This window comes from Lithobates pipiens, unplaced genomic scaffold (genome assembly GCF_037356315.1).
Source record: "Lithobates pipiens isolate NorthernLeopardFrog02 unplaced genomic scaffold, aLitPip1_a1.2 Scaffold_13, whole genome shotgun sequence".
NCBI classification, from domain to species: Eukaryota; Metazoa; Chordata; class Amphibia; order Anura; family Ranidae; genus Lithobates; species Lithobates pipiens.
Window position 1 is genome coordinate 536281102 of NW_027507718.1, and position 27596 is coordinate 536308697.

Sequence of the window (27596 nt, forward strand, 5' to 3'; positions counted from 1 at the left end):
TGGTGACCCCACAATATATAAATACCGGACTGGTGACCCCACAATATATAAATACCGGACTGGTGACCCCACAATATATAAATACCGGACTGGTGACCCCGCAATATATAAATACCGGACTGGTGACCCCACAATATATAAATACCGGACTGGTGACCCCACAATATATAAATACCGGACTGGTGATCCCACAATATATAAATACCGGACTGGTGACCCCACAATAGGGAGGAAAGTTTTTTGCAGAAGGGAGTAATAAGACTCGTGGCCACTCATTAAAATTAGAAGAAAAGACGTTTAACTTTAAACTACATAGAAGATTCTTTACTGTAAGAGCGGCAAGGATGTGGAATTCCACAGTCGGTGGTCTCAGCGGGGGCATCGATCGTTTCAAAATTATTAGATAATCACCTGAACAACCACAACATACATGATATACAATGTAATACTGACATATAATCACACAACATACATGATATACAATGTAACACTGACATATAATCACACAACATACATGATATACAATGTAACACTGACATATAATCACACAACATACATGATATACAATGTAACACTGACATATAATCACACAACATACATGATATACAATGTAATACTGACATATAATCACACAACATACATGATATACAATGTAATACTGACATATAATCACACAACATACATGATATACAATGTAACACTGACATATAATCACACAACATACATGATATACAATGTAATACTGACATATAATCACACAACATACATGATATACAATGTAATACTGACATATAATCACACAACATACATGATATACAATGTAATACTGACATATAATCACACAACATACATTGGTTGGACTTGATGACTTGTGTATTTTTGTGACCTCCCCTCCTATGTAACTATGATGTAGATGAGGACGATCGTTTTGTCACGCCCACCAGACTGATATCTCTGCCTCTCTCTTCAGGGGACATGTTGGCGATAATTTTCGGCGTTCTCTTCGCAGTCACAGCGTTGGCTTTCTTCATTTACTTTCGGCAGAATCGAAAGAAGAATCTCAGGTAATGGAGGGATGCTACAGGGGGTGCAAACATGATTGGTGGGGGATGGGTGACACCCTGACAAAGGATGATTGGGGGGGTTGGGCGTATTCTGGGCCAGTGGATAGGAAATGGGAAATCCTCAGACTGCACTGTCCTTCCCAACCACACCCATCATTCCTCCTATATAGAAGAGGGAGGAGTTCCTTCCCAACCACACCCATCATTCCTCCTGTATAGAAGAGGGAGGAGTTCCTTCCCAACCACACCCATCATTCCTCCTGTATAGAAGAGGGAGGAGTTCCTTCCCAACCACACCCATCATTTCTCCTATATAGAAGAGGGAGGAGTTCCTTCCCAACCACACCCACCATTCCTCCTGTATAGAAGAGGGAGGAGTTCCTTCCCAACCACACCCATCATTCCTCCTATATAGAAGAGGGAGGAGTTCCTTCCCAACCACACTCATCATTCCTCCTATATAGAAGAGGGAGGAGTTCCTTCCCAACCACACTCATCATTCCTCCTATATAGAAGAGGGAGGAGTTCCTTCCCAACCACACCCATCATTCCTCCTGTATAGAAGAGGGAGGAGTTCCTTCCCAACCACACCCATCATTTCTCCTATATAGAAGAGGGAGGAGTTCCTTCCCAACCACACCCATCATTCCTCCTATATAGAAGAGGGAGGAGTTCCTTCCCAACCACACTCATCATTCCTCCTATATAGAAGAGGGAGGAGTTCCTTCCCAACCACACTCATCATTCCTCCTATATAGAAGAGGGAGGAGTTCCTTCCCAACCACACCCATCATTCCTCCTATATAGAAGAGGGAGGAGTTCCTTCCCAACCACACCCATCATTCCTCCTATATAGAAGAGGGAGGAGTTCCTTCCCAACCACACTCATCATTCCTCCTATATAGAAGAGGGAGGAGTTCCTTCCCAACCACACTCATCATTCCTCCTATATAGAAGAGGGAGGAGTTCCTTCCCAACCACACTCATCATTCCTCCTATATAGAAGAGGGAGGAGTTCCTTCCCAACCACACCCATCATTCCTCCTATATAGAAGAGGGAGGAGTTCCTTCCCAACCACACCCATCATTCCTCCTATATAGAAGAGGGAGGAGTTCCTTCCCAACCACACCCATCATTCCTCCTATATAGAAGAGGGAGGAGTTCCTTCCCAACCACACTCATCATTCCTCCTATATAGAAGAAGGAGGAGTTCCTTCCCAACCACTCCCACCATTCCTCCTGTTTAGAAGAGGGAGGAGTTCCTTCCCAACCACACTCATCATTCCTCCTATATAGAAGAGGGAGGAGTTCCTTCCCAACCACACTCATCATTCCTCCTATATAGAAGAGGGAGGAGTTCCTTCCCAACCACACTCATCATTCCTCCTATATAGAAGAGGGAGGAGTTCCTTCCCAACCACACCCATCATTCCTCCTATATAGAAGAGGGAGGAGTTCCTTCCCAACCACACCCATCATTCCTCCTATATAGAAGAGGGAGGAGTTCCTTCCCAACCACACCCATCATTCCTCCTATATAGAAGAGGGAGGAGTTCCTTCCCAACCACACCCATCATTCCTCCTATATAGAAGAGGGAGGAGTTCCTTCCCAACCACACCCATCATTCCTCCTGTTTAGAAGAGGGAGGAGTTCCTTCCCAACCACACCCACCATTCCTCCTGTTTAGAAGAGGGAGGAGTTCCTTCCCAACCACACTCATCATTCCTCCTATATAGAGGAGGGAGGAGTTCCTTCCCAACCACAGCCATCATTCCTCCTATATAGAAGAGGGAGGAGTTCCTTCCCAACCACAGCCATCATTCCTCCTATATAGAAGAGGGAGGAGTTCCTTCCCAACCACACTCATCATTCCTCCTATATAGAAGAGGGAGGAGTTCCTTCCCAACCACACTCATCATTCCTCCTATATAGAAGAGGGAGGAGTTCCTTCCCAACCACACCCATCATTCCTCCTATATAGAAGAGGGAGGAGTTCCTTCCCAACCACACCCATCATTCCTCCTATATAGAAGAGGGAGGAGTTCCTTCCCAACCACACCCATCATTCCTCCTATATAGAAGAGGGAGGAGTTCCTTCCCAACCACACTCATCATTCCTCCTATATAGAAGAGGGAGGAGTTCCTTCCCAACCCACTCATCATTCCTCCTATATAGAAGAGGGAGGAGTTCCTTCCCAACCACACTCATCATTCCTCCTATATAGAAGAGGGAGGAGTTCCTTCCCAACCACACCCATCATTCCTCCTATATAGAAGAGGGAGGAGTTCCTTCCCAACCACACCCATCATTCCTCCTATATAGAAGAGGGAGGAGTTCCTTCCCAACCACACCCATCATTCCTCCTATATAGAAGAGGGAGGAGTTCCTTCCCAACCACACCCATCATTCCTCCTATATAGAAGAGGGAGGAGTTCCTTCCCAACCACACCCACCATTCCTCCTGTTTAGAAGAGGGAGGAGTTCCTTCCCAACCACACTCATCATTCCTCCTATATAGAAGAGGGAGGAGTTCCTTCCCAACCACACTCATCATTCCTCCTATATAGAAGAGGGAGGAGTTCCTTCCCAACCACACTCATCATTCCTCCTATATAGAAGAGGGAGGAGTTCCTTCCCAACCACACCCATCATTCCTCCTATATAGAAGAGGGAGGAGTTCCTTCCCAACCACACCCATCATTCCTCCTATATAGAAGAGGGAGGAGTTCCTTCCCAACCACACCCATCATTCCTCCTATATAGAAGAGGGAGGAGTTCCTTCCCAACCACACTCATCATTCCTCCTATATAGAAGAGGGAGGAGTTCCTTCCCAACCACACCCATCATTCCTCCTATATAGAAGAGGGAGGCGTTCCTTCCCAACCACACTCATCATTCCTCCTATATAGAAGAGGGAGGAGTTCCTTCCCAACCACACCCATCATTCCTCCTATATAGAAGAGGGAGGCGTTCCTTCCCAACCACACCCATCATTCCTCCTATATAGAAGAGGGAGGAGTTCCTTCCCAACCACACTCATCATTCCTCCTATATAGAAGAGGGAGGAGTTCCTTCCCAACCACACCCATCATTCCTCCTATATAGAAGAGGGAGGAGTTCCTTCCCAACCACACTCATCATTCCTCCTATATAGAAGAGGGAGGAGTTCCTTCCCAACCACACCCATCATTCCTCCTATATAGAAGAGGGAGGAGTTCCTTCCCAACCACACCCATCATTCCTCCTATATAGAAGAGGGAAGAGTTCCTTCCCAACCACACCCATCATTCCTCCTATATAGAAGAGGGAGGAGTTCCTTCCCAACCACACCCATCATTCCTCCTATATAGAAGAGGGAGGAGTTCCTTCCCAACCACACCCATCATTCCTCCTATATAGAAGAGGGAGGAGTTCCTTCCCAACCACACCCATCATTCCTCCTGTATAGAAGAGGGAGGAGTTCCTTCCCAACCACACCCATCATTCCTCCTATATAGAAGAGGGAGGAGTTCCTTCCCAACCACACCCATCATTCCTCCTGTATAGAAGAGGGAGGAGTTCCTTCCCAACCACACCCACCATTCCTCCTGTATAGAAGAGGGAGGAGTTCCTTCCCAACCACACTCATCATTCCTCCTATATAGAAGAGGGAGGAGTTCCTTCCCAACCACACTCATCATTCCTCCTATATAGAAGAGGGAGGAGTTCCTTCCCAACCACACTCATCATTCCTCCTATATAGAAGAGAGAGGAGTTCCTTCCCAACCACACCCATCATTCCTCCTATATAGAAGAGGGAGGAGTTCCTTCCCAACCACACCCATCATTCCTCCTATATAGAAGAGGGAGGAGTTCCTTCCCAACCACACCCATCATTCCTCCTATATAGAAGAGGGAGGAGTTCCTTCCCAACCACACTCATCATTCCTCCTATATAGAAGAGGGAGGAGTTCCTTCCCAACCACACTCATCATTCCTCCTATATAGAAGAGGGAGGAGTTCCTTCCCAACCACACTCATCATTCCTCCTATATAGAAGAGGGAGGAGTTCCTTCCCAACCACACCCATCATTCCTCCTATATAGAAGAGGGAGGAGTTCCTTCCCAACCACACCCATCATTCCTCCTATATAGAAGAGGGAGGAGTTCCTTCCCAACCACACCCATCATTCCTCCTATATAGAAGAGGGAGGAGTTCCTTCCCAACCACACTCATCATTCCTCCTATATAGAAGAAGGAGGAGTTCCTTCCCAACCACTCCCACCATTCCTCCTGTTTAGAAGAGGGAGGAGTTCCTTCCCAACCACACTCATCATTCCTCCTATATAGAAGAGGGAGGAGTTCCTTCCCAACCACACTCATCATTCCTCCTATATAGAAGAGGGAGGAGTTCCTTCCCAACCACACTCATCATTCCTCCTATATAGAAGAGGGAGGAGTTCCTTCCCAACCACACCCATCATTCCTCCTATATAGAAGAGGGAGGAGTTCCTTCCCAACCACACCCATCATTCCTCCTATATAGAAGAGGGAGGAGTTCCTTCCCAACCACACCCATCATTCCTCCTATATAGAAGAGGGAGGAGTTCCTTCCCAACCACACCCATCATTCCTCCTATATAGAAGAGGGAGGAGTTCCTTCCCAACCACACCCATCATTCCTCCTGTTTAGAAGAGGGAGGAGTTCCTTCCCAACCACACCCACCATTCCTCCTGTTTAGAAGAGGGAGGAGTTCCTTCCCAACCACACTCATCATTCCTCCTATATAGAAGAGGGAAGAGTTCCTTCCCAACCACACCCATCATTCCTCCTATATAGAAGAGGGAGGAGTTCCTTCCCAACCACACCCATCATTCCTCCTATATAGAAGAGGGAGGAGTTCCTTCCCAACCACACCCATCATTCCTCCTATATAGAAGAGGGAGGAGTTCCTTCCCAACCACACCCATCATTCCTCCTGTATAGAAGAGGGAGGAGTTCCTTCCCAACCACACCCATCATTCCTCCTATATAGAAGAGGGAGGAGTTCCTTCCCAACCACACCCATCATTCCTCCTGTATAGAAGAGGGAGGAGTTCCTTCCCAACCACACCCACCATTCCTCCTGTATAGAAGAGGGAGGAGTTCCTTCCCAACCACACTCATCATTCCTCCTATATAGAAGAGGGAGGAGTTCCTTCCCAACCACACTCATCATTCCTCCTATATAGAAGAGGGAGGAGTTCCTTCCCAACCACACTCATCATTCCTCCTATATAGAAGAGAGAGGAGTTCCTTCCCAACCACACCCATCATTCCTCCTATATAGAAGAGGGAGGAGTTCCTTCCCAACCACACCCATCATTCCTCCTATATAGAAGAGGGAGGAGTTCCTTCCCAACCACACCCATCATTCCTCCTATATAGAAGAGGGAGGAGTTCCTTCCCAACCACACTCATCATTCCTCCTATATAGAAGAGGGAGGAGTTCCTTCCCAACCACACTCATCATTCCTCCTATATAGAAGAGGGAGGAGTTCCTTCCCAACCACACTCATCATTCCTCCTATATAGAAGAGGGAGGAGTTCCTTCCCAACCACACCCATCATTCCTCCTATATAGAAGAGGGAGGAGTTCCTTCCCAACCACACCCATCATTCCTCCTATATAGAAGAGGGAGGAGTTCCTTCCCAACCACACCCATCATTCCTCCTATATAGAAGAGGGAGGAGTTCCTTCCCAACCACACCCATCATTCCTCCTATATAGAAGAGGGAGGAGTTCCTTCCCAACCACACTCATCATTCCTCCTATATAGAAGAAGGAGGAGTTCCTTCCCAACCACTCCCACCATTCCTCCTGTTTAGAAGAGGGAGGAGTTCCTTCCCAACCACACTCATCATTCCTCCTATATAGAAGAGGGAGGAGTTCCTTCCCAACCACACTCATCATTCCTCCTATATAGAAGAGGGAGGAGTTCCTTCCCAACCACACTCATCATTCCTCCTATATAGAAGAGGGAGGAGTTCCTTCCCAACCACACCCATCATTCCTCCTATATAGAAGAGGGAGGAGTTCCTTCCCAACCACACCCATCATTCCTCCTATATAGAAGAGGGAGGAGTTCCTTCCCAACCACACCCATCATTCCTCCTATATAGAAGAGGGAGGAGTTCCTTCCCAACCACACCCATCATTCCTCCTATATAGAAGAGGGAGGAGTTCCTTCCCAACCACACCCATCATTCCTCCTGTTTAGAAGAGGGAGGAGTTCCTTCCCAACCACACCCACCATTCCTCCTGTTTAGAAGAGGGAGGAGTTCCTTCCCAACCACACTCATCATTCCTCCTATATAGAGGAGGGAGGAGTTCCTTCCCAACCACACTCATCATTCCTCCTATATAGAACAGGGAGGAGTTCCTTCCCAACCACAGCCATCATTCCTCCTATATAGAAGAGGGAGGAGTTCCTTCCCAACCACACTCATCATTCCTCCTATATAGAAGAGGGAGGAGTTCCTTCCCAACCACACTCATCATTCCTCCTATATAGAAGAGGGAGGAGTTCCTTCCCAACCACACCCATCATTCCTCCTATATAGAAGAGGGAGGAGTTCCTTCCCAACCACACCCATCATTCCTCCTATATAGAAGAGGGAGGAGTTCCTTCCCAACCACACCCATCATTCCTCCTATATAGAAGAGGGAGGAGTTCCTTCCCAACCACACTCATCATTCCTCCTATATAGAAGAGGGAGGAGTTCCTTCCCAACCCACTCATCATTCCTCCTATATAGAAGAGGGAGGAGTTCCTTCCCAACCACACTCATCATTCCTCCTATATAGAAGAGGGAGGAGTTCCTTCCCAACCACACCCATCATTCCTCCTATATAGAAGAGGGAGGAGTTCCTTCCCAACCACACCCATCATTCCTCCTATATAGAAGAGGGAGGAGTTCCTTCCCAACCACACCCATCATTCCTCCTATATAGAAGAGGGAGGAGTTCCTTCCCAACCACACTCATCATTCCTCCTATATAGAAGAGGGAGGAGTTCCTTCCCAACCACACTCATCATTCCTCCTATATAGAAGAGGGAGGAGTTCCTTCCCAACCACACCCATCATTCCTCCTATATAGAAGAGGGAGGAGTTCCTTCCCAACCACACTCATCATTCCTCCTATATAGAAGAGGGAGGAGTTCCTTCCCAACCACACTCATCATTCCTCCTATATAGAAGAGGGAGGAGTTCCTTCCCAACCACACCCATCATCCATCCTGTATAGAAGAGGGAGGAGTTCCTTCCCAACCACACTCATCATTCCTCCTGTATAGAAGAGGGAGGAGTTCCTTCCCGACCACACCCATCATTCCTCCTATATAGAAGAGGGAGGAGTTCCTTCCTAACCACACCCATCATTCCTCCTATATAGAAGAGGGAGGAGTTCCTTCCCGACCACACCCATCATTCCTCCTATATAGAAGAGGGAGGAGTTCCTTCCCAACCACACCCACCATTCCTCATATATAGAAGAGGGAGGAGTTCCTTCCCGACCACACCCATCATTCCTCCTATATAGAAGAGGGAGGAGTTCCTTACCGACCACACCCAACATCCCTCCTGTATAGAAGAGGGAGGAGTTCCTTCCCAACCACACCCACCCATCCTCCTGTATAGAAGAGGGAGGAGTTCCTTCTCGACCACACCCACCATTCCTCCTATATAGAAGAGGGAGGAGTTCCTTCCCAACCACACCCACCATTCCTCATATATAGAAGAGGGAGGAGTTCCTTCCCGACCACACCCATCATTCCTCCTATATAGAAGAGGGAGGAGTTCCTTACCGACCACACCCAACATCCCTCCTGTATAGAAGAGGGAGGAGTTCCTTCCCAACCACACCCACCCATCCTCCTGTATAGAAGAGGGAGGAGTTCCTTCTCGACCACACCCACCATTCCTCCTATATAGAAGAGGGAGGAGTTCCTTCCCAACCACACCCACCATTCCTCATATATAGAAGAGGGAGGAGTTCCTTCCCGACCACACCCATCATTCCTCCTATATAGAAGAGGGAGGAGTTCCTTCCCAACCACACCCATCATTCCTCCTATATAGAAGAGGGAGGAGTTCCTTCCCAACCACACCCATCATTCCTCCTATATAGAAGAGGGAGGAGTTCCTTCCCAACCACACTCATCATTCCTCCTATATAGAAGAGGGAGGAGTTCCTTCCCAACCACACTCATCATTCCTCCTATATAGAAGAGGGAGGAGTTCCTTCCCAACCACACCCATCATTCCTCCTATATAGAAGAGGGAGGAGTTCCTTCCCAACCACACTCATCATTCCTCCTATATAGAAGAGGGAGGAGTTCCTTCCCAACCACACTCATCATTCCTCCTATATAGAAGAGGGAGGAGTTCCTTCCCAACCACACCCATCATCCATCCTGTATAGAAGAGGGAGGAGTTCCTTCCCAACCACACTCATCATTCCTCCTGTATAGAAGAGGGAGGAGTTCCTTCCCGACCACACCCATCATTCCTCCTATATAGAAGAGGGAGGAGTTCCTTCCTAACCACACCCATCATTCCTCCTATATAGAAGAGGGAGGAGTTCCTTCCCGACCACACCCATCATTCCTCCTATATAGAAGAGGGAGGAGTTCCTTCCCAACCACACCCACCATTCCTCATATATAGAAGAGGGAGGAGTTCCTTCCCGACCACACCCATCATTCCTCCTATATAGAAGAGGGAGGAGTTCCTTACCGACCACACCCAACATCCCTCCTGTATAGAAGAGGGAGGAGTTCCTTCCCAACCACACCCACCCATCCTCCTGTATAGAAGAGGGAGGAGTTCCTTCTCGACCACACCCACCATTCCTCCTATATAGAAGAGGGAGGAGTTCCTTCCCAACCACAGCCATCATTCCTCCTATATAGAAGAGGGAGGAGTTCCTTCCCAACCACACTCATCATTCCTCCTATATAGAAGAGGGAGGAGTTCCTTCCCAACCACACTCATCATTCCTCCTATATAGAAGAGGGAGGAGTTCCTTCCCAACCACACCCATCATTCCTCCTATATAGAAGAGGGAGGAGTTCCTTCCCAACCACACCCATCATTCCTCCTATATAGAAGAGGGAGGAGTTCCTTCCCAACCACACTCATCATTCCTCCTATATAGAAGAGGGAGGAGTTCCTTCCCAACCACACTCATCATTCCTCCTATATAGAAGAGGGAGGAGTTCCTTCCCAACCACACTCATCATTCCTCCTATATAGAAGAGGGAGGAGTTCCTTCCCAACCACACCCATCATTCCTCCTATATAGAAGAGGGAGGAGTTCCTTCCCAACCACACCCATCATTCCTCCTATATAGAAGAGGGAGGAGTTCCTTCCCAACCACACCCATCATTCCTCCTATATAGAAGAGGGAGGAGTTCCTTCCCAACCACACTCATCATTCCTCCTATATAGAAGAAGGAGGAGTTCCTTCCCAACCACTCCCACCATTCCTCCTGTTTAGAAGAGGGAGGAGTTCCTTCCCAACCACACTCATCATTCCTCCTATATAGAAGAGGGAGGAGTTCCTTCCCAACCACACTCATCATTCCTCCTATATAGAAGAGGGAGGAGTTCCTTCCCAACCACACTCATCATTCCTCCTATATAGAAGAGGGAGGAGTTCCTTCCCAACCACACCCATCATTCCTCCTATATAGAAGAGGGAGGAGTTCCTTCCCAACCACACCCATCATTCCTCCTATATAGAAGAGGGAGGAGTTCCTTCCCAACCACACCCATCATTCCTCCTATATAGAAGAGGGAGGAGTTCCTTCCCAACCACACCCATCATTCCTCCTATATAGAAGAGGGAGGAGTTCCTTCCCAACCACACCCATCATTCCTCCTGTTTAGAAGAGGGAGGAGTTCCTTCCCAACCACACCCACCATTCCTCCTGTTTAGAAGAGGGAGGAGTTCCTTCCCAACCACACTCATCATTCCTCCTATATAGAGGAGGGAGGAGTTCCTTCCCAACCACACTCATCATTCCTCCTATATAGAACAGGGAGGAGTTCCTTCCCAACCACAGCCATCATTCCTCCTATATAGAAGAGGGAGGAGTTCCTTCCCAACCACACTCATCATTCCTCCTATATAGAAGAGGGAGGAGTTCCTTCCCAACCACACTCATCATTCCTCCTATATAGAAGAGGGAGGAGTTCCTTCCCAACCACACCCATCATTCCTCCTATATAGAAGAGGGAGGAGTTCCTTCCCAACCACACCCATCATTCCTCCTATATAGAAGAGGGAGGAGTTCCTTCCCAACCACACCCATCATTCCTCCTATATAGAAGAGGGAGGAGTTCCTTCCCAACCACACTCATCATTCCTCCTATATAGAAGAGGGAGGAGTTCCTTCCCAACCCACTCATCATTCCTCCTATATAGAAGAGGGAGGAGTTCCTTCCCAACCACACTCATCATTCCTCCTATATAGAAGAGGGAGGAGTTCCTTCCCAACCACACCCATCATTCCTCCTATATAGAAGAGGGAGGAGTTCCTTCCCAACCACACCCATCATTCCTCCTATATAGAAGAGGGAGGAGTTCCTTCCCAACCACACCCATCATTCCTCCTATATAGAAGAGGGAGGAGTTCCTTCCCAACCACACTCATCATTCCTCCTATATAGAAGAGGGAGGAGTTCCTTCCCAACCACACTCATCATTCCTCCTATATAGAAGAGGGAGGAGTTCCTTCCCAACCACACCCATCATTCCTCCTATATAGAAGAGGGAGGAGTTCCTTCCCAACCACACTCATCATTCCTCCTATATAGAAGAGGGAGGAGTTCCTTCCCAACCACACCCATCATTCCTCCTATATAGAAGAGGGAGGAGTTCCTTCCCAACCACACTCATCATTCCTCCTATATAGAAGAGGGAGGAGTTCCTTCCCAACCACACTCATCATTCCTCCTATATAGAAGAGGGAGGAGTTCCTTCCCAACCACACTCATCATTCCTCCTATATAGAAGAGGGAGGAGTTCCTTCCCAACCACACCCATCATTCCTCCTATATAGAAGAGGGAGGAGTTCCTTCCCAACCACACCCATCATTCCTCCTATATAGAAGAGGGAGGAGTTCCTTCCCAACCACACCCATCATTCCTCCTATATAGAAGAGGGAGGAGTTCCTTCCCAACCACACTCATCATTCCTCCTATATAGAAGAAGGAGGAGTTCCTTCCCAACCACTCCCACCATTCCTCCTGTTTAGAAGAGGGAGGAGTTCCTTCCCAACCACACTCATCATTCCTCCTATATAGAAGAGGGAGGAGTTCCTTCCCAACCACACTCATCATTCCTCCTATATAGAAGAGGGAGGAGTTCCTTCCCAACCACACTCATCATTCCTCCTATATAGAAGAGGGAGGAGTTCCTTCCCAACCACACCCATCATTCCTCCTATATAGAAGAGGGAGGAGTTCCTTCCCAACCACACCCATCATTCCTCCTATATAGAAGAGGGAGGAGTTCCTTCCCAACCACACCCATCATTCCTCCTATATAGAAGAGGGAGGAGTTCCTTCCCAACCACACCCATCATTCCTCCTATATAGAAGAGGGAGGAGTTCCTTCCCAACCACACCCATCATTCCTCCTGTTTAGAAGAGGGAGGAGTTCCTTCCCAACCACACTCATCATTCCTCCTATATAGAGGAGGGAGGAGTTCCTTCCCAACCACACTCATCATTCCTCCTATATAGAACAGGGAGGAGTTCCTTCCCAACCACAGCCATCATTCCTCCTATATAGAAGAGGGAGGAGTTCCTTCCCAACCACACCCATCATTCCTCCTATATAGAAGAGGGAGGAGTTCCTTCCCGACCACACCCATCATTCCTCCTATATAGAAGAGGGAGGAGTTCCTTCCCAACCACACCCACCATTCCTCATATATAGAAGAGGGAGGAGTTCCTTCCCGACCACACCCATCATTCCTCCTATATAGAAGAGGGAGGAGTTCCTTACCGACCACACCCAACATCCCTCCTGTATAGAAGAGGGAGGAGTTCCTTCCCAACCACACCCACCCATCCTCCTGTATAGAAGAGGGAGGAGTTCCTTCTCGACCACACCCACCATTCCTCCTATATAGAAGAGGGAGGAGTTCCTCTCTAACCACACCCACCATTCCTCCTATATAGAAGAGGGAGGAGTTCCTTCTCGACCACACCCACCATTCCTCCTATATAGAAGAGGGAGGAGTTCCTTCCCAACCACAGCCATCATTCCTCCTATATAGAAGAGGGAGGAGTTCCTTCCCAACCACACTCATCATTCCTCCTATATAGAAGAGGGAGGAGTTCCTTCCCAACCACACTCATCATTCCTCCTATATAGAAGAGGGAGGAGTTCCTTCCCAACCACACCCATCATTCCTCCTATATAGAAGAGGGAGGAGTTCCTTCCCAACCACACCCATCATTCCTCCTATATAGAAGAGGGAGGAGTTCCTTCCCAACCACACTCATCATTCCTCCTATATAGAAGAGGGAGGAGTTCCTTCCCAACCACACTCATCATTCCTCCTATATAGAAGAGGGAGGAGTTCCTTCCCAACCACACCCATCATTCCTCCTATATAGAAGAGGGAGGAGTTCCTTCCCAACCACACCCATCATTCCTCCTATATAGAAGAGGGAGGAGTTCCTTCCCAACCACACTCATCATTCCTCCTATATAGAAGAGGGAGGAGTTCCTTCCCAACCACACTCATCATTCCTCCTATATAGAAGAGGGAGGAGTTCCTTCCCAACCACACTCATCATTCCTCCTATATAGAAGAGGGAGGAGTTCCTTCCCAACCACACCCATCATTCCTCCTATATAGAAGAGGGAGGAGTTCCTTCCCAACCACACCCATCATTCCTCCTATATAGAAGAGGGAGGAGTTCCTTCCCAACCACACCCATCATTCCTCCTATATAGAAGAGGGAGGAGTTCCTTCCCAACCACACCCATCATTCCTCCTATATAGAAGAGGGAGGAGTTCCTTCCCAACCACACTCACCCATCCTCCTGTATAGAAGAGGGAGGAGTTCCTTCTCGACCACACCCACCATTCCTCCTATATAGAAGAGGGAGGAGTTCCTTCCCAACCACAGCCATCATTCCTCCTATATAGAAGAGGGAGGAGTTCCTTCCCAACCACACTCATCATTCCTCCTATATAGAAGAGGGAGGAGTTCCTTCCCAACCACACTCATCATTCCTCCTATATAGAAGAGGGAGGAGTTCCTTCCCAACCACACCCATCATTCCTCCTATATAGAAGAGGGAGGAGTTCCTTCCCAACCACACCCATCATTCCTCCTATATAGAAGAGGGAGGAGTTCCTTCCCAACCACACTCATCATTCCTCCTATATAGAAGAGGGAGGAGTTCCTTCCCAACCACACTCATCATTCCTCCTATATAGAAGAGGGAGGAGTTCCTTCCCAACCACACTCATCATTCCTCCTATATAGAAGAGGGAGGAGTTCCTTCCCAACCACACCCATCATTCCTCCTATATAGAAGAGGGAGGAGTTCCTTCCCAACCACACCCATCATTCCTCCTATATAGAAGAGGGAGGAGTTCCTTCCCAACCACACCCATCATTCCTCCTATATAGAAGAGGGAGGAGTTCCTTCCCAACCACACTCATCATTCCTCCTATATAGAAGAAGGAGGAGTTCCTTCCCAACCACTCCCACCATTCCTCCTGTTTAGAAGAGGGAGGAGTTCCTTCCCAACCACACTCATCATTCCTCCTATATAGAAGAGGGAGGAGTTCCTTCCCAACCACACTCATCATTCCTCCTATATAGAACAGGGAGGAGTTCCTTCCCAACCACAGCCATCATTCCTCCTATATAGAAGAGGGAGGAGTTCCTTCCCAACCACACCCATCATTCCTCCTATATAGAAGAGGGAGGAGTTCCTTCCCGACCACACCCATCATTCCTCCTATATAGAAGAGGGAGGAGTTCCTTCCCAACCACACCCACCATTCCTCATATATAGAAGAGGGAGGAGTTCCTTCCCGACCACACCCATCATTCCTCCTATATAGAAGAGGGAGGAGTTCCTTACCGACCACACCCAACATCCCTCCTGTATAGAAGAGGGAGGAGTTCCTTCCCAACCACACCCACCCATCCTCCTGTATAGAAGAGGGAGGAGTTCCTTCTCGACCACACCCACCATTCCTCCTATATAGAAGAGGGAGGAGTTCCTCTCTAACCACACCCACCATTCCTCCTATATAGAAGAGGGAGGAGTTCCTTCTCGACCACACCCACCATTCCTCCTATATAGAAGAGGGAGGAGTTCCTTCCCAACCACAGCCATCATTCCTCCTATATAGAAGAGGGAGGAGTTCCTTCCCAACCACACTCATCATTCCTCCTATATAGAAGAGGGAGGAGTTCCTTCCCAACCACACTCATCATTCCTCCTATATAGAAGAGGGAGGAGTTCCTTCCCAACCACACCCATCATTCCTCCTATATAGAAGAGGGAGGAGTTCCTTCCCAACCACACCCATCATTCCTCCTATATAGAAGAGGGAGGAGTTCCTTCCCAACCACACTCATCATTCCTCCTATATAGAAGAGGGAGGAGTTCCTTCCCAACCACACTCATCATTCCTCCTATATAGAAGAGGGAGGAGTTCCTTCCCAACCACACCCATCATTCCTCCTATATAGAAGAGGGAGGAGTTCCTTCCCAACCACACCCATCATTCCTCCTATATAGAAGAGGGAGGAGTTCCTTCCCAACCACACTCATCATTCCTCCTATATAGAAGAGGGAGGAGTTCCTTCCCAACCACACTCATCATTCCTCCTATATAGAAGAGGGAGGAGTTCCTTCCCAACCACACTCATCATTCCTCCTATATAGAAGAGGGAGGAGTTCCTTCCCAACCACACCCATCATTCCTCCTATATAGAAGAGGGAGGAGTTCCTTCCCAACCACACCCATCATTCCTCCTATATAGAAGAGGGAGGAGTTCCTTCCCAACCACACCCATCATTCCTCCTATATAGAAGAGGGAGGAGTTCCTTCCCAACCACACCCATCATTCCTCCTATATAGAAGAGGGAGGAGTTCCTTCCCAACCACACTCACCCATCCTCCTGTATAGAAGAGGGAGGAGTTCCTTCTCGACCACACCCACCATTCCTCCTATATAGAAGAGGGAGGAGTTCCTTCCCAACCACAGCCATCATTCCTCCTATATAGAAGAGGGAGGAGTTCCTTCCCAACCACACTCATCATTCCTCCTATATAGAAGAGGGAGGAGTTCCTTCCCAACCACACTCATCATTCCTCCTATATAGAAGAGGGAGGAGTTCCTTCCCAACCACACCCATCATTCCTCCTATATAGAAGAGGGAGGAGTTCCTTCCCAACCACACCCATCATTCCTCCTATATAGAAGAGGGAGGAGTTCCTTCCCAACCACACTCATCATTCCTCCTATATAGAAGAGGGAGGAGTTCCTTCCCAACCACACTCATCATTCCTCCTATATAGAAGAGGGAGGAGTTCCTTCCCAACCACACTCATCATTCCTCCTATATAGAAGAGGGAGGAGTTCCTTCCCAACCACACCCATCATTCCTCCTATATAGAAGAGGGAGGAGTTCCTTCCCAACCACACCCATCATTCCTCCTATATAGAAGAGGGAGGAGTTCCTTCCCAACCACACCCATCATTCCTCCTATATAGAAGAGGGAGGAGTTCCTTCCCAACCACACTCATCATTCCTCCTATATAGAAGAAGGAGGAGTTCCTTCCCAACCACTCCCACCATTCCTCCTGTTTAGAAGAGGGAGGAGTTCCTTCCCAACCACACTCATCATTCCTCCTATATAGAAGAGGGAGGAGTTCCTTCCCAACCACACTCATCATTCCTCCTATATAGAAGAGGGAGGAGTTCCTTCCCAACCACACTCATCATTCCTCCTATATAGAAGAGGGAGGAGTTCCTTCCCAACCACACCCATCATTCCTCCTATATAGAAGAGGGAGGAGTTCCTTCCCAACCACACCCATCATTCCTCCTATATAGAAGAGGGAGGAGTTCCTTCCCAACCACACCCATCATTCCTCCTATATAGAAGAGGGAGGAGTTCCTTCCCAACCACACCCATCATTCCTCCTATATAGAAGAGGGAGGAGTTCCTTCCCAACCACACCCATCATTCCTCCTGTTTAGAAGAGGGAGGAGTTCCTTCCCAACCACACCCACCATTCCTCCTGTTTAGAAGAGGGAGGAGTTCCTTCCCAACCACACTCATCATTCCTCCTATATAGAGGAGGGAGGAGTTCCTTCCCAACCACACTCATCATTCCTCCTATATAGAACAGGGAGGAGTTCCTTCCCAACCACAGCCATCATTCCTCCTATATAGAAGAGGGAGGAGTTCCTTCCCAACCACACTCATCATTCCTCCTATATAGAAGAGGGAGGAGTTCCTTCCCAACCACACTCATCATTCCTCCTATATAGAAGAGGGAGGAGTTCCTTCCCAACCACACCCATCATTCCTCCTATATAGAAGAGGGAGGAGTTCCTTCCCAACCACACCCATCATTCCTCCTATATAGAAGAGGGAGGAGTTCCTTCCCAACCACACCCATCATTCCTCCTATATAGAAGAGGGAGGAGTTCCTTCCCAACCACACTCATCATTCCTCCTATATAGAAGAGGGAGGAGTTCCTTCCCAACCCACTCATCATTCCTCCTATATAGAAGAGGGAGGAGTTCCTTCCCAACCACACTCATCATTCCTCCTATATAGAAGAGGGAGGAGTTCCTTCCCAACCACACCCATCATTCCTCCTATATAGAAGAGGGAGGAGTTCCTTCCCAACCACACCCATCATTCCTCCTATATAGAAGAGGGAGGAGTTCCTTCCCAACCACACCCATCATTCCTCCTATATAGAAGAGGGAGGAGTTCCTTCCCAACCACACTCATCATTCCTCCTATATAGAAGAGGGAGGAGTTCCTTCCCAACCACACTCATCATTCCTCCTATATAGAAGAGGGAGGAGTTCCTTCCCAACCACACCCATCATTCCTCCTATATAGAAGAGGGAGGAGTTCCTTCCCAACCACACTCATCATTCCTCCTATATAGAAGAGGGAGGAGTTCCTTCCCAACCACACTCATCATTCCTCCTATATAGAAGAGGGAGGAGTTCCTTCCCAACCACACCCATCATCCATCCTGTATAGAAGAGGGAGGAGTTCCTTCCCAACCACACTCATCATTCCTCCTGTATAGAAGAGGGAGGAGTTCCTTCCCGACCACACCCATCATTCCTCCTATATAGAAGAGGGAGGAGTTCCTTCCTAACCACACCCATCATTCCTCCTATATAGAAGAGGGAGGAGTTCCTTCCCGACCACACCCATCATTCCTCCTATATAGAAGAGGGAGGAGTTCCTTCCCAACCACACCCACCATTCCTCATATATAGAAGAGGGAGGAGTTCCTTCCCAACCACACCCATCATTCCTCCTATATAGAAGAGGGAGGAGTTCCTTCCCAACCACACCCATCATTCCTCCTATATAGAAGAGGGAGGAGTTCCTTCCCAACCACACTCATCATTCCTCCTATATAGAAGAGGGAGGAGTTCCTTCCCAACCACACTCATCATTCCTCCTATATAGAAGAGGGAGGAGTTCCTTCCCAACCACACCCATCATCCATCCTGTATAGAAGAGGGAGGAGTTCCTTCCCAACCACACTCATCATTCCTCCTGTATAGAAGAGGGAGGAGTTCCTTCCCGACCACACCCATCATTCCTCCTATATAGAAGAGGGAGGAGTTCCTTCCTAACCACACCCATCATTCCTCCTATATAGAAGAGGGAGGAGTTCCTTCCCGACCACACCCATCATTCCTCCTATATAGAAGAGGGAGGAGTTCCTTCCCAACCACACCCACCATTCCTCATATATAGAAGAGGGAGGAGTTCCTTCCCGACCACACCCATCATTCCTCCTATATAGAAGAGGGAGGAGTTCCTTACCGACCACACCCAACATCCCTCCTGTATAGAAGAGGGAGGAGTTCCTTCCCAACCACACCCACCCATCCTCCTGTATAGAAGAGGGAGGAGTTCCTTCTCGACCACACCCACCATTCCTCCTATATAGAAGAGGGAGGAGTTCCTCTCTAACCACACCCACCATTCCTCCTATATAGAAGAGGGAGGAGTTCCTTCCCAACCACACTCATCATTCCTCCTATATAGAAGAGGGAGGAGTTCCTTCCCAACCACACTCATCATTCCTCCTATATAGAAGAGGGAGGAGTTCCTTCCCAACCACACCCATCATCCATCCTGTATAGAAGAGGGAGGAGTTCCTTCCCAACCACACTCATCATTCCTCCTGTATAGAAGAGGGAGGAGTTCCTTCCCGACCACACCCATCATTCCTCCTATATAGAAGAGGGAGGAGTTCCTTCCCAACCACACCCATCATTCCTCCTATATAGAAGAGGGAGGAGTTCCTTCCCAACCACACTCATCATTCCTCCTATATAGAAGAGGGAGGAGTTCCTTCCCAACCACACTCATCATTCCTCCTATATAGAAGAGGGAGGAGTTCCTTCCCAACCACACCCATCATTCCTCCTATATAGAAGAGGGAGGAGTTCCTTCCCAACCACACTCATCATTCCTCCTATATAGAAGAGGGAGGAGTTCCTTCCCAACCACACTCATCATTCCTCCTATATAGAAGAGGGAGGAGTTCCTTCCCAACCACACCCATCATCCATCCTGTATAGAAGAGGGAGGAGTTCCTTCCCAACCACACTCATCATTCCTCCTGTATAGAAGAGGGAGGAGTTCCTTCCCGACCACACCCATCATTCCTCCTATATAGAAGAGGGAGGAGTTCCTTCCTAACCACACCCATCATTCCTCCTATATAGAAGAGGGAGGAGTTCCTTCCCGACCACACCCATCATTCCTCCTATATAGAAGAGGGAGGAGTTCCTTCCCAACCACACCCACCATTCCTCATATATAGAAGAGGGAGGAGTTCCTTCCCGACCACACCCATCATTCCTCCTATATAGAAGAGGGAGGAGTTCCTTACCGACCACACCCAACATCCCTCCTGTATAGAAGAGGGAGGAGTTCCTTCCCAACCACACCCACCCATCCTCCTGTATAGAAGAGGGAGGAGTTCCTTCTCGACCACACCCACCATTCCTCCTGTATAGAAGAGGGAGGAGTTCCTTCCCAACCACACCCACCATTCCTCATATATAGAAGAGGGAGGAGTTCCTTACCGACCACACCCAACATCCCTCCTGTATAGAAGAGGGAGGAGTTCCTTCCCAACCACACCCACCATTCCTCCTGTATAGAAGAGGGAGGAGTTCCTTCTCGACCACACCCACCATTCCTCTTGTATAGAAGAGGGAGGAGTTCCTTCCCAACCACAGCCATCATTCCTCCTGTATAGAAGAGGGAGGAGTTCCTTACCGACCACACCCACCATTCCTCCTGTATAGAAGAGGGAGGAGTTCCTTCCCGACCACACCCATAATTCCTCCTGTATAGAAGAGGGAGGAGTTCCTTCCCGACCACACCCACCATTCCTCCTATATAGAAGAGGGAGGAGTTCCTTCCCAACCACACCCATCATTCCTCCTGTATAGAAGAGGGAGGAGTTCCTTCCCAACCACACCCATCATTCCTCCTGTATAGAAGAGGGAGGAGTTCCTATCTAACCACACCCACCATTCCTCCTATATAGAAGAGGGAGGAGTTCCTTCCCAACCACACCCATCATTCCTCCTATATAGAAGAGGGAGGAGTTCCTTCCCAACCACACCCATCATTCCTCCTATATAGAAGAGGGAGGAGTTCCTTCCCAACCACACCCATCATTCCTCCTCTATAGAAGAGGGAGGAGTTCCTTCCCGACCACACCCACCATTCCTCCTATATAGAAGAGGGAGGAGTTCCTTCCCAACCACACCCATCATTCCTCCTGTATAGAAGAGGGAGGAGTTCCTCTCTAACCACACCCACCATTCCTCCTATATAGAAGAGGGAGGAGTTCCTTCCCAACCACACTCATCATTCCTCCTATATAGAAGAGGGAGGAGTTCCTTCCCGACCACACCCATCATTCCTCCTGTATAGAAGAGGGAGGAGTTCCTTCCCGACCACACCCACCATTCCTCCTGTATAGAAGAGGGAGGAATTCCTTCCCAACCACACCCACCATTCCTCCTATATAGAAGAGCGAGGAGTTCCTTCCCAACCACACTCATCATTCCTCCTGTATAGAAGAGGGAGGAGTTCCTTCCCAACCACACCCATCATTCCTCCTATATAGAAGAGGGAGGAGTTCCTCTCTAACCACACCCACCATTCCTCCTATATAGAAGAGGGAGGAGTTCCTTCCCAACCACACTCATCATTCCTCCTATATAGAAGAGGGAGGAGTTCCTTCCCGACCACACCCATCATTCCTCCTGTATAGAAGAGGGAGGCGTTCCTTCCCAACTACACCCATCATTCCTCCTATATAGAAGAGGAAGGAGTTCCTTCCCAACCACACCCATCATTCCTCCTATATAGAAGAGGGAGGAGTTCCTTCCCAACCACACCCATCATTCCTCCAATATAGAAGAGGGAGGAGTTCCTTCCCAACCACACTCATCATTCCTCCTGTATAGAAGAGGGAGGAGTTCCTTCCCAACCACACCCATCATTCCTCCTATATAGAAGAGGGAGGAGTTCCTCTCTAACCACACCCATCATTCCTCCTATATAGAAGAGGGAGGGGGTCCTTCCCAACCACACTCATCATTCCTCCTATATAGAAGAGGGAGGAGTTACTTCCCGACCACACCCACCATTCCTCCTGTATAGAAGAGGGAGGAGTTCCTCCATAACCACACCCACCATTCCTCCTATATAGAAGAGGGAGGAGTTCCTTCCCGACCACACCCACCATTCCTCCTATATAGAAGAGGGAGGAGTTCCTTCCCAACCACACTCATCATTCCCCCTGTATAGAAGAGGGAGGAGTTCCTTCCCAACCACACCCATCATTCCTCCTATATAGAAGAGGGAGGAGTTCCTTCCCAACCACATCCATCATTCCTCCTGTATAGAAGAGGGAGGAGTTCCTTCCCAACCACACCCATCATTCCTCCTGTATAGAAGAGGGAGGAGTTCCTTCCCAACCACACCCATCATTCCTCCTATATAGAAGAGGGAGGAGTTCCTCTCTAACCACACCCACCATTCCTCCTATATAGAAGAGGGAGGAGTTCCTTCCCAACCACACCCATCATTCCTCCTATATAGAAGAGGGAGGAGTTCCTTCCCGACCACACCCATCATTCCTCCTATATAGAAGAGGGAGGAGTTCCTTCCCGACCACACCCACCATTCCTCATATATAGAAGAGGGAGGAGTTCCTTCCCGGCCACACTCATCATTCCTCCTATATAGAAGAGGGATGAGTTCCTTACCGACCACACCCATCATCCCTCCTGTATAGAAGAGGGAGGAGTTCCTTCCCAACCACACCCATCATTCCTCCTATATAGAAGAGGGAGGAGTTCCTTCCCAACCACACCCATCATTCCTCCTATATAGAAGAGGGAGGAGTTCCTCTCTAACCACACCCACCATTCCTCCTGTATAGAAGAGGGAGGAGTTCCTTCCCAAACACACTCATCATTCTTCCTATATAGAAGAGGGAGGAGTTCCTTCCCAACCACACTCATCATTCCTCCTATATAGAAGAGGGAGAAGTTCCTTCCCGACCACACCCACCATTCCTCCTATATAGAAGAGCGAGGAGTTCCTTCCCAACCACACTCATCATTCCTCCTGTATAGAAGAGGGAGGAGTTCCTTCCCAACCACACCCATCATTCCTCCTATATAGAAGAGGGAGGAGTTCCTCTCTAACCACACCCACCATTCCTCCTATATAGAAGAGGGAGGAGTTCCTTCCCAACCACACTCATCATTCCTCCTATATAGAAGAGGGAGGAGTTCCTTCCCGACCACACCCATCATTCCTCCTGTATAGAAGAGGGAGGAGTTCCTTCCCAACCACACCCATCATTCCTCCTATATAGAAGAGGAAGGAGTTCCTTCCCAACCACACCCATCATTCCTCCTATATAGAAGAGGGAGGAGTTCCTTCCCAACCACACTCATCATTCCTCCTGTATAGAAGAGGGAGGAGTTCCTTCCCAACCACACTCATCATTCCTCCTGTATCGAAGAGGAAGGAGTTCCTTCCCAACCACACCCATCATTCCTCCTATATAGAAGAGGGAGGAGTTCCTCTCTAACCACACCCATCATTCCTCCTATATAGAAGAGGGAGGGGGTCCTTCCCAACCACACTCATCATTCCTCCTATATAGAAGAGGGAGGAGTTACTTCCCGACCACACCCACCATTCCTCCTGTATAGAAGAGGGAGGAGTTCCTCCATAACCACACCCACCATTCCTCCTATATAGAAGAGGGAGGAGTTCCTTCCCGACCACACCCACCATTCCTCCTATATAGAAGAGGGAGGAGTTCCTTCCCAACCACACTCATCATTCCCCCTGTATAGAAGAGGGAGGAGTTCCTTCCCAACCACACCCATCATTCCTCCTATATAGAAGAGGGAGGAGTTCCTTCCCAACCACATCCATCATTCCTCCTGTATAGAAGAGGGAGGAGTTCCTTCCCAACCACACCCATCATTCCTCCTGTATAGAAGAGGGAGGAGTTCCTTCCCAACCACACCCATCATTCCTCCTATATAGAAGAGGGAGGAGTTCCTCTCTAACCACACCCACCATTCCTCCTATATAGAAGAGGGAGGAGTTCCTTCCCAACCACACCCATCATTCCTCCTATATAGAAGAGGGAGGAGTTCCTTCCCGACCACACCCATCATTCCTCCTATATAGAAGAGGGAGGAGTTCCTTCCCGACCACACCCACCATTCCTCATATATAGAAGAGGGAGGAGTTCCTTCCCGGCCACACTCATCATTCCTCCTATATAGAAGAGGGATGAGTTCCTTACCGACCACACCCATCATCCCTCCTGTATAGAAGAGGGAGGAGTTCCTTCCCAACCACACCCATCATTCCTCCTGTATAGAAGAGGGAGGAGTTCCTTCCCAACCACACCCATCATTCCTCCTATATAGAAGAGGGAGGAGTTCCTCTCTAACCACACCCACCATTCCTCCTGTATAGAAGAGGGAGGAGTTCCTTCCCAAACACACTCATCATTCTTCCTATATAGAAGAGGGAGGAGTTCCTTCCCAACCACACTCATCATTCCTCCTATATAGAAGAGGGAGGAGTTCCTTCCCAACCACACTCATCATTCCTCCTATGTAGAAGAGGGAGGAGTTCCTTCCCAACCACATCCATCATTCCTCCTGTATAGAAGAGGGAGGAGTTCCTTCCCAACCACACCCATCATTCCTCCTGTATAGAAGAGGGAGGAGTTCCTTCCCAACCACACCCATCATTCCTCCTATATAGAAGAGGGAGGAGTTCCTCTCTAACCACACCCACCATTCCTCCTATATAGAAGAGGGAGGAGTTCCTTCCCAACCACATCCATCATTCCTCCTGTATAGAAGAGGGAGGAGTTCCTTCCCAACCACACCCATCATTCCTCCTGTATAGAAGAGGGAGGAGTTCCTTCCCAACCACACCCATCATTCCTCCTATATAGAAGAGGGAGGAGTTCCTCTCTAACCACACCCACCATTCCTCCTATATAGAAGAGGGAGGAGTTCCTTCCCAACCACACCCATCATTCCTCCTATATAGAAGAGGGAGGAGTTCCTTCCCGACCACACCCACCATTCCTCATATATAGAAGAGGGAGGAGTTCCTTCCCGACCACACTCATCATTCCTCCTATATAGAAGAGGGAGGAGTTCCTTCCCAACCACACCCATCATTCCTCCTATATAGAAGAGGGAGGAGTTCCTCTCTAACCACACCCACCATTCCTCCTATATAGAAGAGGGAGGAGTTCCTTCCCAACCACACCCATCATTCCTCCTATATAGAAGAGGGAGGAGTTCCTTCCCAACCACACCCATCATTCCTCCTATATAGAAGAGGGAGGAGTTCCTTCCCGACCACACCCACCATTCCTCATATATAGAAGAGGGAGGAGTTCCTTCCCGACCACACTCATCATTCCTCCTATATAGAAGAGGGAGGAGTTCCTTACCGACCACACCCATCATCCCTCCTGTATAGAAGAGGGAGGAGTTCCTTCCCAACCACACCCATCATTCCTCCTATATAGAAGAGGGAGGAGTTCCTCTCTAACCACACCCACCATTCCTCCTGTATAGAAGAGGGAGGAGTTCCTTCCCAAACACACTCATCATTCTTCCTATATAGAAGAGGGAGGAGTTCCTTCCCGACCACACCCATCATTCCTCCTATATAGAAGAGGGAGGAGTTCCTTCCCAACCACACTCATCATTCCTCCTATATAGAAGAGGGAGGAGTTCCTTCCCAACCACACTCATCATTCCTCCTATATAGAAGAGGGAGGAGTTCCTTCCCAACCACACCCATCATCCATCCTGTATAGAAGAGGGAGGAGTTCCTTCCCAACCACACTCATCATTCCTCCTGTATAGAAGAGGGAGGAGTTCCTTCCCGACCACACCCATCATTCCTCCTATATAGAAGAGGGAGGAGTTCCTTCCTAACCACACCCATCATTCCTCCTATATAGAAGAGGGAGGAGTTCCTTCCCGACCACACCCATCATTCCTCCTATATAGAAGAGGGAGGAGTTCCTTCCCAACCACACCCACCATTCCTCATATATAGAAGAGGGAGGAGTTCCTTCCCGACCACACCCATCATTCCTCCTATATAGAAGAGGGAGGAGTTCCTTACCGACCACACCCAACATCCCTCCTGTATAGAAGAGGGAGGAGTTCCTTCCCAACCACACCCACCCATCCTCCTGTATAGAAGAGGGAGGAGTTCCTTCTCGACCACACCCACCATTCCTCCTGTATAGAAGAGGGAGGAGTTCCTTCCCAACCACACCCACCATTCCTCATATATAGAAGAGGGAGGAGTTCCTTACCGACCACACCCAACATCCCTCCTGTATAGAAGAGGGAGGAGTTCCTTCCCAACCACACCCACCATTCCTCCTGTATAGAAGAGGGAGGAGTTCCTTCTCGACCACACCCACCATTCCTCTTGTATAGAAGAGGGAGGAGTTCCTTCCCAACCACAGCCATCATTCCTCCTGTATAGAAGAGGGAGGAGTTCCTTACCGACCACACCCACCATTCCTCCTGTATAGAAGAGGGAGGAGTTCCTTCCCGACCACACCCATAATTCCTCCTGTATAGAAGAGGGAGGAGTTCCTTCCCGACCACACCCACCATTCCTCCTATATAGAAGAGGGAGGAGTTCCTTCCCAACCACACCCATCATTCCTCCTGTATAGAAGAGGGAGGAGTTCCTTCCCAACCACACCCATCATTCCTCCTGTATAGAAGAGGGAGGAGTTCCTATCTAACCACACCCACCATTCCTCCTATATAGAAGAGGGAGGAGTTCCTTCCCAACCACACCCACCATTCCTCGTATATAGAAGAGGGAGGAGTTCCTCTCTAACCACACCCACTATTCCTCCTATATAGAAGAGGGATGAGTTCCTCCTTAACCACACCCACCATTGCCCCGTATAGAAGAGATCTCTGAGATTTTCCAGCATGCCGGTCGCTGCTCCATTCCATCTATAGGACATCTTTGGCCTCCATGTATAACAATAGAAGGGATGGGAGGATGGGGGGGGGGGTAGCGGAGTCAACTCCTTTTTAGCCTCCACTGTCCACATAAAATATTCTGATAATGAAAGGCCTCTGTCCTCGATACTGATTGGACGATTGAAGATTCTGATAATCCGATATTTCTCTTCTCCGTAGATCGTCCGATAAGAAGTCGAATGTCATCTACAAAGCTGCCAGTGCCGAGGACAATATGGCGTAGAGTCATCAGAGACATTCGGGGGATGGGGGATCAACTATGGAAATGGAAATTGTCTGGATTGCTGAGACCAGCCAATCAGATTGCAGCTGTCATTCTGAAGACTTGGATTGTTTGTTGTATATAATGTTCACAGATTGTGTAACAGAAATAAAGTTATGATATTTTATATAAATAAAGGACCCGATCCTGTGTCTGACTTCATATGGGGATTGGAGGATGGGGGGGTGGGGGGGCACCTACCGCATATCCACCAATGCCACACAATCATTACCAGAATGTGATTTTATTCTATATAAATGGATTGGATGGACGATGGGGGTGAGTTGGACTCCCTCTTGTGGATTGGATGGAGGTTGGGGGTGAGTGGGGCACCTTCTTGTGCTCTGGATG

At 48.6% G+C, this 27596-nt stretch overlaps 1 long non-coding RNA gene across 1 annotated transcript; it reads left to right on the top strand.

Moving 5' to 3' along the window:
- Nucleotides 1-27382, top strand: LOC143976228 (uncharacterized). Its single transcript, XR_013272572.1, has 2 exons — nt 1-1064; nt 27143-27382. It is a non-coding gene; the product is annotated as an uncharacterized LOC143976228 (long non-coding RNA).
- The last annotated feature ends 214 nt before the right edge of the window (nt 27383-27596 follow it).